The following is an 18,657-nucleotide window of genomic DNA, read 5'->3' as shown; positions in this document are numbered from 1 at the left end:
GAGAGCTCACATTTTGTACTCCAACAGATTACCTATCTCAACCCCATTATCTATGTTTCTTTATGGTACCAGCCTATATTATGTTTTGACCCCATCGAAATAGAGCGCAAACACCCCACACCCTATGCCTGAAAATTCTGGAAGGCTAAACTTTCAACCTCCCAACCGCCACCTCCCTCTCGCATTAGTTGCCTCTACCTCCTCTCGCTCGCTCGAGCTTCCCGATACCATCCTCTCTCGCCCGTGTGGCTGAGTTAGCTCAAATGCCCCACTTCGTGGGTCGACGTTGTCTCCTACACAGCCTCATGTTGTTGCCTCAACATGCCTCAAAGCGACCGATACGGAGATCATTTGTATATCTTTTTCATAAGTACGAGTGTCAAATCCAACGAATAATAGAAGAAAATGGTGCGTAAAAAATAGATGGAAATGACCACAAAATATGCATGAAGCGATAATGTGATTCAAAGTAGTGTTACTTCAAAGTGTTGCAAAATAGAAAGTTTATGAGCTTTATATTCACTGTTGGAAATTGATTTAACATTGTCCGAGCAACACTGAATGACCATAAGCCATAGGTTAGTTATTCGCTCATCACTGACAAGCCCACCCACATTGGTTAGTGATAAGGCCCTCAGGGACCGACTGGAAAGTTATCACTAATGAACCATAGGACGACCGGGTAGTGATAATTGGCTCGTGTCAATCTTCGATAGCTAAAGTTGACCATTTATCATTACTGATTAGTTGCTTACTATAGGTCCATCAGTGATAATGCATTAACACTGACATTGCGTTTGACCCAAAGATTTTGACCCAAATGGGAGAAAGAAAAACACTGGTGCGCGTCAGTCCTAAACAAACGTTTTTTTACCCCTTTCCACGGCGGCATTTGGAACCGTCGCCAAGTGAGTGTGTGCGATAGGGTGTCCTTCCCACACGACCCAGAAATCGTCGGGGATAGGCCCTCTTGGGACCCAGGCTGGGGCCGTGTGCGATCGGGCGAGGCATTGAAACCCAATCATTTCCGTAGGTATGTACATCCCACACGGTGAATCGCAGAAATCATTTCCGTAGGTATGTACATCCCACACGGTGAATCCCAGAAATCATTTCCATAGGTATGTTCATCCCACACGGTGAATCCCAGAAATCATTTCCGTAGGTATGTACATTCCACACGGTGAATCCCAGAAAAACATTTCCGTTCGTATGTATATCACACACAGTCAATCCAAGGAATACGTTTCCGTTCTTATGTACATCCCACACAGTCAATCCAGGGAAAACGTTTCTGTTCGGACGTACATCCACACAGTTATATGTGTAGGCTCGTGTGTGAAAGGTGTAACTATCACACACGGTCTGCCTTGGTTAACTGTTTGCTTTTATCAACTATATCACACACGATTTGATGAAGAAAACTATGTGGCATTGGGCTATCCATCGCAACCGCTTTTACTGCTAGAACCGTTTGCAAAGGTCCATGACACATTTAGCAGGTTTATTAGTTTACAATTAATAATTCCAGTATTACGCAAATTCACATTTCATATCGAACAGCTGTTTGCCAATTTCATATCAGGCACATAAATATATTATAACATCACAGTACGGTAGCTACATGAAAACAGCACAGTACAACACATAGCTAGTTCAACTTCATAAGAACAATATATTCATTTCCCTAATCGAGATCATCCAGGCTCGTCTTTGATATGTCTCCAACGTATCTATAATTTATGAAGTATTCATGCTATTATATTATCCATCTTACATGTTTTATATGCATTTGTATGCTATTTTATATGATTTTTGGGACTAACCTATTAACCTAGAGCCCAGTGCTAGTTTCTGTTTTTTCCTTGTTTTTGAGTTTTACAGAAAAGGAATACCAAATGGAGTCCAATTGACGTGCCAATTTTTGATGATTTTTTATGGACCAAAAGAAGCCCCTGGAGTAAAAGAGTTCGGCCAGAAGAGTCCCGGGCTGTTCACGAGGGTGGGGGCGCACCCACCCCCCTGGGCATGGGCCCCTACCTCGTGGACGACTCGGAGACCCCCCTGACATCAAACCAATGCCAAAAATTCCTATAAATACATAAACCCCCAGAAAATAACCTAGATCGGAAGTTCCGCCGCCGCAAGCCTTTGTAGCCACGAGAAATCAATCTAGGCCCTCTCTGGCACCCTACCGGAGGGGGCCATCATCACCGAAGGCCATGGAGGAGGATCCCGGAGGGGCCATCATCGCCATGAAGGCCAAGGACCAGAGGGAGAACCTCTCCCCATCTAGGGGGGAGGCCATGGAGGAGGAAGCACAAGGGGGAGGACCTCTCCCCATCTAGGGGGGAGGCCATGGAGGAGGAAGCACAAGGGGGAGAACCTCTCCTCCTTTCTCTCAGTGGCGCCGGAGTGCCATCGGGAGGGGAATCATCACCGCGGTGATCATCTTCATCAACATCACCATCATCATCACCATCCTCATCTCTTTTACGCGGTCCACTCTAGCGCACCCCGCTGTAATCCCTACTTGAACATGGTGCTTTATGCCACATATTATGATCCAATGATGTGTTGCCATCTTATGATGTTTTGAGTAGATATCCTTTGTCTTTGGGTTGATTGATGATCTAGATTGGTACGAGTTGTATGTTTTATTTTGGTGCTGTCCTATTGTGCCCTCCGTGTCGCGCAAGCGTGAGGGATTCCCGATGTAGGGTGTTGCAATACGTTCATGATTCTCTTATAGTGGGTTGCTTGAGTGACAGAAGCATAAACCCGAGTAAGGGGGTTGTTGCGTATGGGATAAAGGGGACTTGATGCTTTAATGCTATGGTTGGGTTTTACCTTAATGATCTTTAGTAGTTGCGGATGCTTGCTAGAGTTCCAATCATAAGTGCATATGATCCAAGAAGAGAAAGTATGTTAGCTTATGCCTCTCCCTCATATGAGATTGCAATGACGACTACTGGTCTTGTTAACAATTGCCTAGGACAATTCCGCACACCGATCCATCATTATTCCACACTCGCTATTTATAATATTTAGTAATATATTCTAACTTTATGATAACAGCACCTACTTTTATATTTTAGCTCTCCGATATCATGCAAAGTTATCCTCTTCATACCCACAACGTAGTTTTATTTTTCGTATCTAGTTGGAAGCAAACGTTCGGTGTACGTAGAGTCGTATCAGTGGCAGATAGGACTTGAGAGAATATTGATCTTACCTTTAGCTCCTTGTGGGTTCGACACTCCATACTTATCACTTCCACCTTTGGAAATTGCTACGATGATTCCCTGCACTTGGGGATTATCAAGCTCTTTTCTGGCGCCGTTGCCGGGGAGCAATAGCGTGGGGTTGATATTCTCGTGTGTGCTTGTTTGCTTTCTTCACTAAGTAGATTTTGTTTTTCCTTTTTGTTTCTGTTTAGTTGTGGGTGAAACATACAAAAAAATTAAAGAATGAAAATACAAAAAAATATTACTTGCCTCTCATGCCTAAAAAGTTTTTCAAAAAGAGAAGTGATTGGAAAGTTATGCATTGAAGAAGTGAGAGTCGACCTTGAGCACTTGTGTTCATGCTCACGGAAACAATGTAGAATTTTTCATGGAAGTTTCTCTGTAAATAATTATCCCCTTGTATATATCCATTGTATTATAAAAATAATGTGCCAAGCTTTGATTTTAGGATGATTAGATTGCTTGTTTACTATGTGCAGAACAAAAACAGAAACTTTGGCTGTAGTGTATGAATTTAAATTTTTTACTGGAAGGTCAAATGGGCCTGAAACTTTTTGCACATTACTTCTGTACAAATTTTTCAAATTTTCAAATTTATTTCATAATTTTAGGAGTTACGGAAGTTTACTAAACTTCCAGATTACTACAGACTTTCCTGTTTTTGATAGATTCTGTTTTTCGCGTGTTGTTTGCTTATTTTGATGAATCTATGGCTAGTATCGGGGGGTATGAACCATAGAGAAGTTGGAATACAGTAGGTTTAACACCAATATAAATAAATAATGAGTTCATTACAGTACCTTAAAGTGGTAGTTTGCTTTATTACACTAACGGATCTCACAAAGTTTTTGCTAAAGTTTTGTGTGGATGAGGTGTTCGAAGAACGAGGAGTTACCGATGTGAGAAGAATAAAGAGAGGCAAGAGTTCAATCTTGGGGATGCCCAAAGCACCCCAAGTAAATATTCCAAGGATACTCAAGTATCTAAGCTTGGGGATGCCCCGGTTGGCATCCCATCTTTCTTCTTCAACAATTATCGGTATACCTCAGTTTTTGTTTTGTTCACATGATTTGTGTCCTTTGTGTTTTTCTTTTTCTTTAAGAACCATGCTAGTATGAGATGTCCCTTCATAAATTTATAGAATACTTCATGTGCTTCACTTATATCTTTTAAGTATGATCTTATAGAATTGCTCTTTGTGCTTCACTTAAATCTTTTGAGTATGGTTTTATAGAATGCTTCGTGTGCTTCACTTATACATTTTGAGCTTGGATATTGGTTAGTCTATATTAATTGTAGAATGCTCCATGAACTTCACGTATATCTTTTGGAGTATGCATAATACCATCATCTAAAGTGGGTTTGGAAGAGTGTCAACTTTTGGAATTAGTGATCCCACTATTCCGAATGAGAAGAATTTTGCTTATGTGAAGAGTAGAAAAAATTCTATGCTTATAGATCATGAAAAGAATTCTTTATGTGATGGTTATATTGTTGAATTAATTCATGATGATACTTAAAATTATTATGAGGGAGGAATATATGCTTGTAGGAGTAGCAATAATACCAAGTTTCCTCTCTATGTGCTTAAAGTTTTGAAGTTATACTTGTTTTGCCTTCCTATGCTAGTTGATTATTGTTCCTATAAATTATGTGCTTGCAAAATCCCTAGGCATAGGAAGTGGGTTATACTTAAATGTTTTAGTCATATTCTTCATGATGCTCCCTTTATGTCTCAATTCTTATCTTTTATGTGAGCATCATTGAAATTATCATGCCTAGCTAAAAGGCATTAAAGAAAAGCGCTTGTTGGGAGACAACCCAATATTTACCCTTACTGTTTTTGTGTGTTTACATGATTAAGATACTGTAGTAATCATGTTTTATAGCTTTTGTTTCAATAAAGTGCCAAGTAATACCTTTGGGAAGACTTGGCTGAATGTTAATGTGATCTTGCTGTAAAAAACAGAAACTTTGCGCTCACGAGAATAGATGCCATTTTTTACAGAAGAGTGCTTTTGAGTTGATTATTTTTGAAGAATATTAATAGACAAATTCCTCACGTCCACCAATTTATTTCATAATTTTTGGAGTAGCAGAAGTATGGTTGCTGTTCAGATCATTACAGACTGTTCTGTTTCTGACAGATTCTGTTTTCATTGTATAGTTTGCTTGTTTTCTAGTTTCTATGGCTTATATTTCTTAATTAAATTGTAGAAATAATATGGTACAGTAGTCATTGTGTGATAACAATTGTGAACCTTGTATTTGACAGTACCAAAGTGAATGGTTTACTCTTTATCATACTAACCTATCTCACGAAGTTCCGTTAAGTTTTGTGTGATTGAAGTTTTCAAGCTTTGGGTGAGATATCGATATGAGGAGAATAAGGAGTGGAAAGACCCTAAACTTGGGGATGCCCAAGGCACCCCAAGGTAATATTCAAGGAAGACTCAAGCGCCTAAGCTTGGGGATGCCCCGGAAGGCATCCCCTCTTTCGTCTTCAAAACTATCGGTATACCTTACTCGGAGCTATATTTTTACTCATCACATGATATGTGTTTTGCTTGGAGCGTATTTTCAATTTTACTTGCTGTTTGAATAAAATCATTGGATCTGAAATCTTGAATGAAAAATAATCCTCCCATGGCTAGTTAATTATTTGACTTCAGTGTTCTTCACTTATATCTTTTGGAGTAGTTTGTCATTTACTCACGTGCTTCACGTATATCCTATGAGTAAATGGTTGAATGAATTAAATATCATAAACCTGAATTTATATATGTTTCATATGCTTATAACATGGGGAGTAATGACTTCACACATAATAAGTATAGGTAGTAAACTTATTGAAAGTTAGCAAACACAGAATTGGTCACTTGAACAATTCATGAAAGAATATTGAAGGAAGAGAGATTTCACATATAAATATACTATCTTGGACATCTTTTGTAATTGTGAGCACTCATTAAAATATGACATGCTAAAAGGTTGATGTTGGACAAGGAAGACAACTTAATGGGTTATGTTTTCTTATATCCAAAATAAAGTATATTGTCATGGATCATCCAACATGCTGAGCTTGCCTTTCCCTCTCATGCTAGCCAAATTCTTTGCACCAAGTAGAGATACTACTTGTGCTTCCGAATATCCCTTAAAACGAGTTTTGCCATGAGAGTCCACCACACCTACCTATGGATTGAGTAAGATCCTTCAAGTAAGTTGTCATCGGTACTTGCAATAAAAATTGCTCTCTAAATATGTATGATCTATTAGTGTGGAGAAAATAAGCTTTATACGATCTTGTGATATGGAAGCAATAAAAGCGACGGACTGCATAATAAAGGTCCCTATCATAAGTGGCAATATAAAGTGACGTTCTTTTGCATTAAGATTTTGTGCATCCAACCTTAAAATCGCATGACAACCTCGGCTTCCCTCTGCGAAGGGCCTTTCTTTTAGTTTTATCTTCTACCTTATGCAATAGTCATGGTGATCTTCACCTTTCCTTTTTACATTTTATCCTTTGGCAAGCACATTGTGTTGGAAAGGTCCTGAGATATATATCCAATTGGATGTAAGTTATCATGAACTATTATTGTTGATATTACCCTTGAGGTAAAAGGTTGGGAGGCAAATTTATAAGCCCCTATCTTTCTCTATGTCCGATTAAAACTTTGAACCCATAAATATCACATGAGTGTTAGCAATTGTGAAAGATTAAATGATAGTTGAGTATGTGGAGTTTGCTGAACCAAAGCTCTTACATAGACCCTTCCCGAAAATAAGATGAATTGCAATTGTTTGATGACTAAGAGCATGGTTTGTTAGTTTTCAAGAAAGTTTATGATCTATACTTTAACATGTGAATAGCTTGTTACTTGATCATGAATAGTTTTATGAGATGAGCTACTGTTATGACATATAATGATGCTAGAAAAGGTGATTGAAATTATCATTGATCAAACTTGTGCACCTACTAGCATTCACACTCATAAATTATTTCTTTTATCATTTACCTACTCGAGGACGAGCAGGAATTAAGCTTGGGGATGCTGATACGTCTCCAACGTATCTATAATTTATGAAGTATTCATGCTATTATATTATCCATCTTACATGTTTTATATGCATTTATATGCTATTTTATATGATTTTTGGGACTAACCTATTAACCTAGAGCCCAGTGCCAGTTTCTGTTTTTTCCTTGTTTTTGAGTTTTACACAAAAGGAATACCAAACGGAGTCCAATTGACGTGCCAATTTTTGATGATTTTTTATGGACCAGAAGAAGCCCCTGGAGTAAAAGAGTTGGGCCAGAAGAGTCCCGGGCTGTTCACAAGGGTGGGGGGCGCGCCCACCCCCCTGGGCGTGGGCCCCTGCCTCGTGGACGACTCGGAGACCCCCTTGACGTGAAACCAACGCCAAAAATTCCTATAAATACAGAAACCCCCAGAAAATAACCTAGATCGGAAGTTCCGCCGCCGCAAGCCTCTGTAGCCATGAGAAATCAATCTAGGCCCTCTCTGGCACCCTGCCGGAGGGGGCCATCATCACCGGAGGCCATGGAGGAGGATCCCGGAGGGGCCATCATCGCCATGAAGGCCAAGGACCAGAGGGAGAACCTCTCCCCATCTAGGGGGGAGGCCATGGAGGAGGAAGCACAAGGGGGAGAACCTCTCATCCTCTCTTTCGGTGGCGCCGGAGTGCCATCGGGAGGGGAATCATCGCCGCGGTGATCATCTTCATCAACATCACCATCATCATCACCATCCTCATCTCTTTTACGCGGTCCACTCTCCTGCACCCTGCTGTAATCCCTACTTGAACATGGTGCTTTATGCCACATATTATGATCCAATGATGTGTTGCCATCTTATGATGTTTTGAGTAGATATCCTTTGTCTTTGGGTTGATTGATGATCTAGATTGGTATGAGTTGTATGTTTTATTTTGGTGCTGTCCTATTGTGCCCTCCATGTCGCGCAAGCATGAGGGATTCCCGCTGTAGGGTGTTGCAATACGTTCATGATTCGCTTATAGTGGGTTGCTTGAGTGACAGAAGCATAAACCCGAGTAAGGGGGTTGTTGCGTATGGGATAAAGGGGACTTGATGCTTTAATGCTATGGTTGGGTTTTACCTTAATGATCTTTAGTAGTTGCGGATGCTTGCTAGAGTTCCAATCATAAGTGCATGTGATCCAAGAAGAGAAAGTATGTTAGCTTATGCCTCTCCCTCATATGAGATTGCAATGACGACTACCGGTCTTGTTAACAATTGCTAGGACAATTCCGCACACCGATCCATCATTATTCCACACTCGCTATTTATAATATTTAGTAATATATTCTAACTTTATGATAACAGCACCTACTCTTATATTTTAGCTCTCTGATATCATGCAAAGTTATCCTCTTCATACCCACAACGTAGTTTTATTTCTCGTTTCTAGTTGGAAGCAAACGTTCAGCGTACGTAGAGTCGTATCAGTGGCAGATAGGACTTGAGAGAATATTGATCTTACCTTTAGCTCCTTGCGGGTTCGACAGTCCATACTTATCACTTCCACCTTTGGTAATTGCTACGATGATTCCCTGCACTTGGGGATTATCAGTCTTATCCAGCTCTATTTTCAGTTCAGTAAGAAGCCGTTTTGCATGGGCCAACTAGGAAAGTGCATCCTCCTTCGCAAACACCATCTTAGCAAAGTCTTTTTAAAAAAACTCAGCTCATTCTCCACCTTCAACTTTTTATCCCGCATCTTGAAATATGCTTCAGCGTTGACAAGACTTTCTCTAAGCCTAGTTGTGTTCACTTCCGCATACATGCTCCAGAGCTTCGTTAGGCACATCTTCAAAGACTGTGGCCACTGTTGATCAACCCACTCCAAGTAAGAACACTTCCTTCATCCTGTAATATTTAAAACTAGATCAGTAACAATTGTAGGGGAAATGGGTTTATAGAAACATAGGAAATCACCAATTCTTATTTTGAAAAACTGAAGAAACATGTTAATTATGACATATCTTCTCAAAAAGATCAATGTGCAAATGAAAGAATTAGTACTGAGACAACAACCAAATTCTGGAACATCAGAAGCTACAATTAACTACAACGACGCTACAAGTTCTTACTCATGTACAATAAATAACAAATTGAACATTTTATGAGGAAGGTAAATATAACTGCAACAGCATAGCGACAGTGTTTGGATGACAGGAAATTGATACTAAAAGGTGTGTACATGCACAAATTTAGTAACATAGAACTAATAGCTGATGACCCACAAGTATAGGGGATCTATCATAGTCCTTTCGATAAGTAAGAGTGTCGAACCCAACGAGGAGCAGAAGGAAATGATAAGCGGTTTTCAACAAGGCATTCTCTGCAAGCACTGAAATTATAGGTAACAGATAGTTTTGTGATAAGGTAATTTGTAATGGGTAACAAGTAACGAAAGTAAATAAGGTGCAGCAAGGTGGCCCAATCCTTTTTGTAGCAAAGGACAAGCCTGGACAAACTCTTATATATATAAAAGCGCTCCCGAGGACACATGGGAATTATCGTCAAGCTAGTTTTCATCACGTTCATATGATTCGCGTTTGGTACTTTGATAATTTGATATGTGGGTGGATCGGTGCTTGGGTGCTGTCCTTACTTGGACAAGCATCCCACTTATGATTAACTCCTATTGCAAGCATCCGCAACTACAAAAGAAGTATTAAGGTAAACCTAACCATAGCATGAAACATATGGATCCAAATCAGCCCCTTACGAAGCAACGCATAAACTAGGGTTTAAGCTTCTGTCACTCTAGCAACCCATCATCTACTTATTACTTCCCAATGCCTTCCTCTAGGCCCAAACAATGGTGAAGTGTCATGTAGTCGACGTTCACATAACACCACTAGAGGAGAGACAACATACATCTCATCAAAATATCGAACGAATACCAAATTCACATGACTACTAATAGCAAGACTTCTCCCATGTCCTCAGGAACAAACGTAACTACTCACAAAGCATATTCATGTTCATAATCAGAGGGGTATTAATATGCATAATGGATCTGAACATATGATCTTCCACCAAATAAACCAACTAGCATCAACTACAAGGAGTAATCAACACTACTAGCAACCTACAGGTACCAATCTCAGACTTAGAGACAAGATTGGATACAAGAGATGAACTAGGGTTTGAGAGGAGATGGTGCTGGTGAAGATGTTGATGGAGATTGGCCCCTTCCCGATGAGAGGAGCGTTGGTGATGACGATGGCGATGATTTCCCCCTCCCGGAGGGAAGTGTCCCCAGCAGAACAGCTCCGCCAGAGCCCTAGATTGGTTCCGCCAAGGTTCCGCCTCGTGGCGGCGGAGTCTCGTCCCGAAAGCTTGCTTATGATTTTTTCTCAGACGAAAGACTTCATATAGCAGAAGATGGGCACCGGAGGGCCACCAGGGGGCCCACGGCAGGGGGCCCAGGGGGGGCGCGCCCCCACCCTCGTGGCCAGGGTGTGGGCCCCCTCTGGTATTTTCTTCGCTCAGCATTTTTTATTATTTCCAAAAATAACTTCCGTGGAGTTTCGGGACTTTTGGAGTTGTGCAGAATAGGTCTCTAATATTTGCTCCTTTTCCATCCCAGAATTCCAGCTGCCGGCATTCTCCCTCTTTATGTAAACCTTGTAAAATAAGAGAGAATAGGCATAAGTATTTGTGACATAATGTGTAATAACATACCATAATGCAATAAATATCGATATAAAAGCATGATGCAAAATGGACGTATCAACTCCCCCAAGCTTAGACCTCGCTTGTCCTCAAGCGGAAGCCGATAACAATAAATATGTCCACATGTTTAGAGATAGAGGTGTCGATAAAATAAAATACGGACATGAGGGCATCATGATCATTCTTATAACAACAACATATACGGATATTGTCATATTATTTCTTATGCTCAAGTAATAATCTATTCACAATGTCAAGTATGAATCAGAAACTCCATTGAGAACTAACAAATTATAATCTCAGTCATTGAAGCAATTGCAATTTATCGTAACATCAGAAAGAGTCAATATAAGAGCTTTTCAGCAAGTCCACATACTCAACTATCATTTAGTCTTTCACAATTGCTAACACTCACGCAATACTTGTGGTTACGGAGTTTTAATCGGACACAGAGAAAGATTGGGGCTTATAGTTTCGCCTCCCAACCTCTTACCTCAAGGGTAATGTCAACAATAATAGTTCATGCTAACTTACATCCAATTATATATATATATATCAGGATCTTTCCAACACAATGTGCTTGCCAAAGGATAAAATGTAAAAAGGAAAGGTGAAGATCACCATGACTCTTGCATAAGGTAGAAGAAAAAAGTAAAAGATAGGCCCTTCGCAGAGGGAAGCAGAGGTTGTCATGCGCTTTCATGGTTGGATGCACGAAATCTTAATGCAAAAGAACGTCACTTTATAGTGCCACTTGTGATATGGACCTTTATTATGCAGTCCGTCACTTTTATTTCTTCCACATCACAAGATCGTATAAAGCTTATTTCCTCCACACTAATCAATCATACATATTTAGAGAGCTTAATTTTTATTGCTTGCACCGATGACAACTTACTTGAAGGATCTTACTCAATCCATAGGTAGGTATGGTGGACTCTCATGGCAAAACTGGGTTTAAGGTGGAAGCACAAGTAGTATCTCTACTTGGTGCAAAGAATTTGGCTAACATGAGGGAGAAAGGCAAACTCAACATGTTGGATGATCCATGACAATATACTTTATTTCAGATATAAGAAAACATAACCCATTACGTTGTCTTCCTTGTCCAACATCAACTCTTTAGCATGTCATATTTTAATGAGTGCTCACAATCATAAAAGATGTCCAAGATAGTATATTTATATGTGAAACCTCTCTTTCTTTATTACTTCCTATTAATTGCAACGTTGACCAAAACTATGTTTGTCAACTCTCAACAACTTTTAATCATCATAATCTTTCTATGTGAAGTCATTACTCTCCATAAGATCAATATGATCTCTTTTATTTCTTTTTATTCTTTCTTTTCTTGTATTCACTTATAATCATAGCAAGATAATCAAGCCCTTGACTCAACACTAATCTTTATTATATAGCTCACGGACTCGATTACATAGAGAGATCATAAAGCAAAACTCAAAACTAGATCATACTAAAACTTTTATTCTACTAAATCAAGATATTACTAAAAGGATCGAACTAAGAAAAACGGTAAAGATAGAGATGTGATGGTGATACGATACCGGGGCACCTCCCCCAAGCTCGGCAGTTGCCAAGGGGAGTTCCCATACCCATGTGATTATATCTCTTTCTTCGGAGGGGGTGGTGTGATATTCTTGGCGATGATACTCCTCAGGATACGATTCTCTTCCTCGAGCTTATTGAGTTGCTGCTTGGGATCCATTATCTCCTTACGGAGCTTACCCGTGACGGTTAAAGCTCCTTGCACCCATGGATGTTGCATAGCTGCGGGGGAACAAGTAACACTCCTTTTCATATTCTCGTAAGAAAGAAATCTAACATTGGAAGGGATAACCGAGTTTGGAATAGCCGAGCTCTGTGGTTCCCCCATCGTGAATCCAGCTCGGAAGCGAGAAGTGACTTCTTGATCCTCCTCCATGGCATCTATCCTCTTCAAATCAGCCTCCATCTCTTCCTCCGTTGCTGGCCCAAAGTGGTCAGCATCGCTGTTTGTCCTTGATCTCGATGCTGGATGAGACACCCGGCTCTCCCCGACTGACTCTTGAGAAGACATCTTGCTCTAATCTGTAGCAGCAACAGCTCGAAACAAAAACAGAGGATATTTGCGCGATACGAGAGTCAAAACCTTCGGGGGATTATATAATGTTTTTTTACCGACCAAAAGAAGTATCGTGCAAGAAAACGGAGTCCGGAGAGCACACGAGGTGCCCACGAGGTAGGGGGCGTGCCCAGGGGGGTAGGGCGCGCCCTCCACCCTCGTGGAGGCCTCGTGTCCTTCCCGAACTTCTTCTCATTTTCCTATTTTCTTAAATATTCCAAAACGGAGAAAAGTTCCATTAGAACTGTTTTGGAGTCGGTTTACTTACCGTACCACATACCTATTCCTTTTCGGGGTCTGAAACGTTCTGGAAAGTGTCCCTTATGTATTCCTCCGGGGTTACGGTTTCAATAACATTAGTTTCAACATTTATAGGATTACCTGAGATATAATGTTTAATTCTTTGGCCGTTCACCACCTTCGAATTTGTGCCTTCAAAATTATTGATTTTATGGCACCGAAATGATAGACCTCCTCGATAACGTAAGGACCTTCCCATTTAGAGAGAAGTTTTCCTGCAAAAAATCTTAAACGAGAGTTGAATAGCAACACATAATCACCTACATTAAACTCACGCTTTTGTATCATTTTGTCATGCCATCTTTTAACTTTTTTCTTTAAAAAACTTGGCATTCTCATAGGCTTGGGTTCTCCATTCATCAAGTGAGCAAATGTCAAATAGCCTCTTCTCACCGGCAAGTTTAATAATCATAATTGAGCTCTTTAATGGCCCAGTATGCCTTATGTTCTAGTTCGAGAGGTAAGTGACATGCTTTTCCATAAACCATTTTATACGGAGACATACCCATAGGATTTTTATATGCAGTTCTATAGGCCCATAATGCATCATCAAGTTTCTTGGACCAATTCTTCCTAGATCTATTAACAGTCTTTTGCAAAATTAATTTAAGCTCTCTATTGCTCAATTCTACTTGACCACTAGGCTGTGGGTGATAAGGAGATGCAATTCTATGATTAACATCATACTTAGCAAGCATTTTATGAAAAGCACCATGAATAAAATGTGAACCACCATCAGTCATTAAATATCTAGGGACACCAAACCTCGGAAAAATAACTTCTTTAAGCATCTTAATAGAGGTGTTATGATCAACACTACTAGTTGGAATAGCTTCTACCCACTTAGTAACGTAATCAACAGAAACTAAAATATGTGTATACCCATTAGAGGAAGGAAAAGGTCCCATATAATCAAAGCCCCAAACGTCAAATGGTTCAATAACAAGTGAATAATTCATAGGCATTTCTTGACGTCTACTAATGTTACCAATTCTTTGACATTCATCACAAGATAAGAGAAACTTACGAGCACCCTTGAAGAGAGTCGGCCAATAAAAACCGGATTGCAATACCTTATGTGCAGTTCTATCTCCAGCGTGGTGCCCTCCATAAGCCTCGGAGTGACACTTGCGTAGGATTTGTTCCTGTTCATGCTCAGGTACACAACGCCTAATAACACCATCTACTCTGTAACATCCCAAATTTCCAATTTGGTATGTTATACATAGATCATCATTGCATATCATGTTTTGTTGCATTTTGACAAAACCTCGATAAATCCTAAGCAACTCAAGGACCCTCGGAGAGAGTTGGGGATTTTCTTAAATTTTCATATTTGATTTTATCAAATAATAAGACGAGGATTTGGTTTTAATTATTTTTCTCTCCGGAAAATATTTCATTTTAAATAAACGAGAGGAGAAAATATGACTTCTCCAAAACAATTGAAATACTGGAGGAAAAAAATGTTAAAATCATTATTTGGATTTTATTTGCAATTTTTATTGCATTATAAATATTGCACGTTTTCAAAATATTTATTTTGGACTATAACAATGTTCACCCTATTCTAGATTTTCTAACTAGACGGGGAAAATTTATTTCATATTTTTCCGATTTTTATTTATTTTTCTACGTATTATTTTCCGCGGAACTTATTTAAAAAAAACTGCGCGACGCCCGACCGGGCCGAAGCCCAGCCGAGCGCCGGCCCGCCTCGCGCCTCTCCTCTTCCCGCACGACGCCGAGCCGCCGCCGGAGTCCGCCCCGGCCACGCCGCCCCGGCCGCCCCCTTCCCCAAGCTTCGGACCCCCCCCCTCCTTAAATAGCCCCCCCTCTCTCTTCCCTCAACCCGCAGTCGCCGCCGCCGCACTCACCGCCGCCGCCGCCGCCCATTCACCGCCGGAGTCGCCATCCCTCGCCGCCGGAGCCGCCGCCCCCGAGCCCCGCACCACGCGCTCCTCGCCGCCGAGCCGGAGCCCCGCCGGAGCCCTCGCCGGAGTAGCCCGACGAGGTACTGCCGCCGCCCGTTGACTTTGCCGGTTTTCGTCTAAAAAAAACCACTTCGTTTAAAAAAAACCCTAGATCGGTTTTTTTTCGGTTTTATTATTTTACGAGCGTTCACTGAACCGTTCGTTTTAACGAACGCGTTCGTCGGTTTTTCTCTGTTAACGAACGTCCGTTCTTTAACCGTTCGTCCGTTTTTCTTTTTCGTCGGATTTTTCTGCGATTATCTCAGATTCGATTTCTGATCAAATTTTCGATTCTGTTTAACTTCTCGCTCGTTTATCGGAATCAGGTGATTCAAGCGCCTAGAGTTTCGTCTCGAAATTCTCTTTCCGTTTAACCTACTCAACAAGTTTTTGCTACAGTAAAATTTGACCTAGATCCAGATTAGCAAACAAAGTTTCTTTCTTTCGCCGTTTGACTTTCGTTGTTTCTTTCGAGTTGATTCTTTTTGCAAACCGGAGTTCTTAAGTTGAACTTTCTGGTTGGATCTTTCATTCGAGTTTTACCTGTGCATTAGATGAGTACTGATTGTATGCTTGTTTGTTTGCGATAGAGTACCCGGAGTGTGCCGCTTGTTACTTCGAATCACTAGGTTTTGCGGATCATCAGCAAGGCAAGTAACACTTTGATCATATCCCGTTCATACCCAGTTTTTATTGCATTAGATCTGTTTTCCTCAAACACTTGCATGATTAGGATCTAATTAAATTGTGGGTATTGGGAAGTAGTTGAGGTAGAACCTATTACTGTTTTCTATTCAAACCCTTGGGAGTTACTTCTACGTTGCTTTTATTATTGCCATGCTATGCTCGTAGACATGGATTGGGTTTGAGTGAAATTCATGACAGATGTGAGATTGTTAATTAATGGTTTACTTAAGGTGGCAACTTAAACTCACATCTGGGTGGATTGAGGTACCTGGGTATTCCAGGATTGCCTGTTTTTCTTTTGGACCGCCACCCAGGTTCAAAGGGATCATGAGATTATTCATGCTAGAAACTTCCGTGTGCAGCCGCAAGCTATTATGGGCTCTAGCATAGTTGACTAAGTTGTGTGAACTCTTACAGTGGTAGACTAGCAGATGTAGGGGAAAGTAGGTGTAACTGTCTACCCATACGTAAGGTGCAAACACTTCTGAAAGACTGTGTCTTGGTCATCCGTTACTCAAACACCATGTAGTGCGAGTAATCCAACGGAGGAGATCAGTCTTGTGGGGAAAAGTGCACAAACCTCTGCAGAGTGTACAAACTAATCATGGTTAGCCGTGTCCCCGGTTATGGACAACTTGAGTATCTAGTACTTGGATTATCATGTGAATCTCAACACTATGTTACTTCTAATTAATTTTGTTGGGTTATTGATGACATTTTAATTGGGATTGAGATGCTGTCAACCATCTCAATGTTTCACAACCACCATGATAGTTAAATAAAATTTATTCCTTTGAAGTAGGATAAAATTGGCTTTTCGCAAAACTGTAACCATAGAGCTTTCCACCAGCCATATATGCATGTAGTGTAGCATTGTTATTGCTCATTATTCTCTATGTGTTACATTGCCAGCACATTCTATGTGCTGACCCGTTTTCGGGCTGCAACGTTTCATGTTGCAGACTTTTCAGACGACGAGTAAGGTGCCTTAGGTCGTGGTCTTATACTCAGTGATGCCGCTGGAGTTGATGGACTCACTTATCTTCCAAGCCTTCCGTTGTTATCGTTATTAGATGGCCTTAAGCCATGCTTATCATACTTAATCTCTTCGGAGATATTCGATGTAATAAGTGTGTGATTGCTACTCTGTTATAAATCCTCCATTTGTACTGTGCGTGTCAGCATTACTGATCCAGGGATGACACTGGTGCACAGCAGCACAGGCCATTTGAGGTCTGGTCGCTACAAAGTTGGTATCAGAGCACACGCTGACTGTAGGACACGACCACTAAGCTTAAGCCCTAGAAAGCTTCTCTCTTCTCATTTCTGACCCCTCTCCACTTTCTACTCTTTTAGGAATGGCGAATGCAAGGAGCAAGTTCATGCAACCAGATGAAGACACGCCGTTTGGACGACATTTGAAGGAAGTCACCAAGTACTTGAACATAGGAATACCAAGCATCACCGGAACCTACAACGCCACATTACCTGAAGAGGAGAGCTGGAAGATTCAAGTTATCATTCCAGGAAGGATGTTTAGTGCCATGAGATTGGTTTTCGAAACACCAACTTGGAGTTTAGGGAAGAGCATGGCCGCACACATCGCCATGGGACGTATCGGAGAAGTCTACCACCAGGAGCTTAAGGATACAATTTATCAGATTTGTGGACGTCGAGACGCGCAATGGGAGATGATCAAGACCAAGAAGGATGGATCAATTGCAGCTTTCATCCAGGAGCAGAACCAACATATTCGACGCCAGGAGAATCAGATGTGCACGGACAAGGAAGAACTGAAGAAGGCATTCACGAAGATCAAGGAACTCCAAGAAGAACTTAAGGCTACACGTGAAGATTACTTGGAGGAAATCAACGCACTAGTAGGGAAGATTGACGACCTGGAGAATAAGATTGGAGCATTCGTGGGAAATCCAGTGCCAAAAGCAGAAGTCGACGAATGCACTTGTCCGGATAACTACATCATCATCGACGACACCGACTCGGAACCAAGTGAAGACGAATGGATTGATGAAGCTGGAGCAGACATCATGGAGTCTTCAACGGATCAGAATTTTTAGTAGACCACCATATCAGTAGTAGTTTTCCCCCATTCAATAGTATAGTTCAAGCACTTTGTAACGCTAGTTAGATTGATTGTTTTGCCTTGTTTGGATTGATTGAGTGATATTGATTGAATTTGTCTCATGAGCATATGGGTAGTGTTTTCTCTCTAGACCTCATTCTATTCTTAACTCTCATCTTTTCTAAACCTATCAGATGCCTCCGAGACGCGACACCGGATTTGTTTTCCCGCCAGAGATCACCCAGTTGATTCAGCAACAGAATGCCCTGATGCAAGTGTTAGTTCAGAACCAAGGCAACAACAACAACAACCCACCGCCACCACCACCTGTTGATCACTTAGCCCGTTTCTTAAGGCTAAACCCGCCGGTGTTTTCCAGTAGCACCGAGCCGATTGTAGCAGATGATTGGCTCCGCAAAGTTGGAAGGGATTTGACCACTGCAGGATGCACAGATGCGGAAAGAGTGCGTTTTGCCGCACATCAGCTTGATGGACCCGCAGCATCATGGTGGGAG

Source organism: Triticum aestivum, chromosome 5D, assembly GCF_018294505.1.
Source record: "Triticum aestivum cultivar Chinese Spring chromosome 5D, IWGSC CS RefSeq v2.1, whole genome shotgun sequence".
Classification (NCBI taxonomy): domain Eukaryota; kingdom Viridiplantae; phylum Streptophyta; class Magnoliopsida; order Poales; family Poaceae; genus Triticum; species Triticum aestivum.
This window is presented reverse-complemented; position numbering follows the sequence as displayed.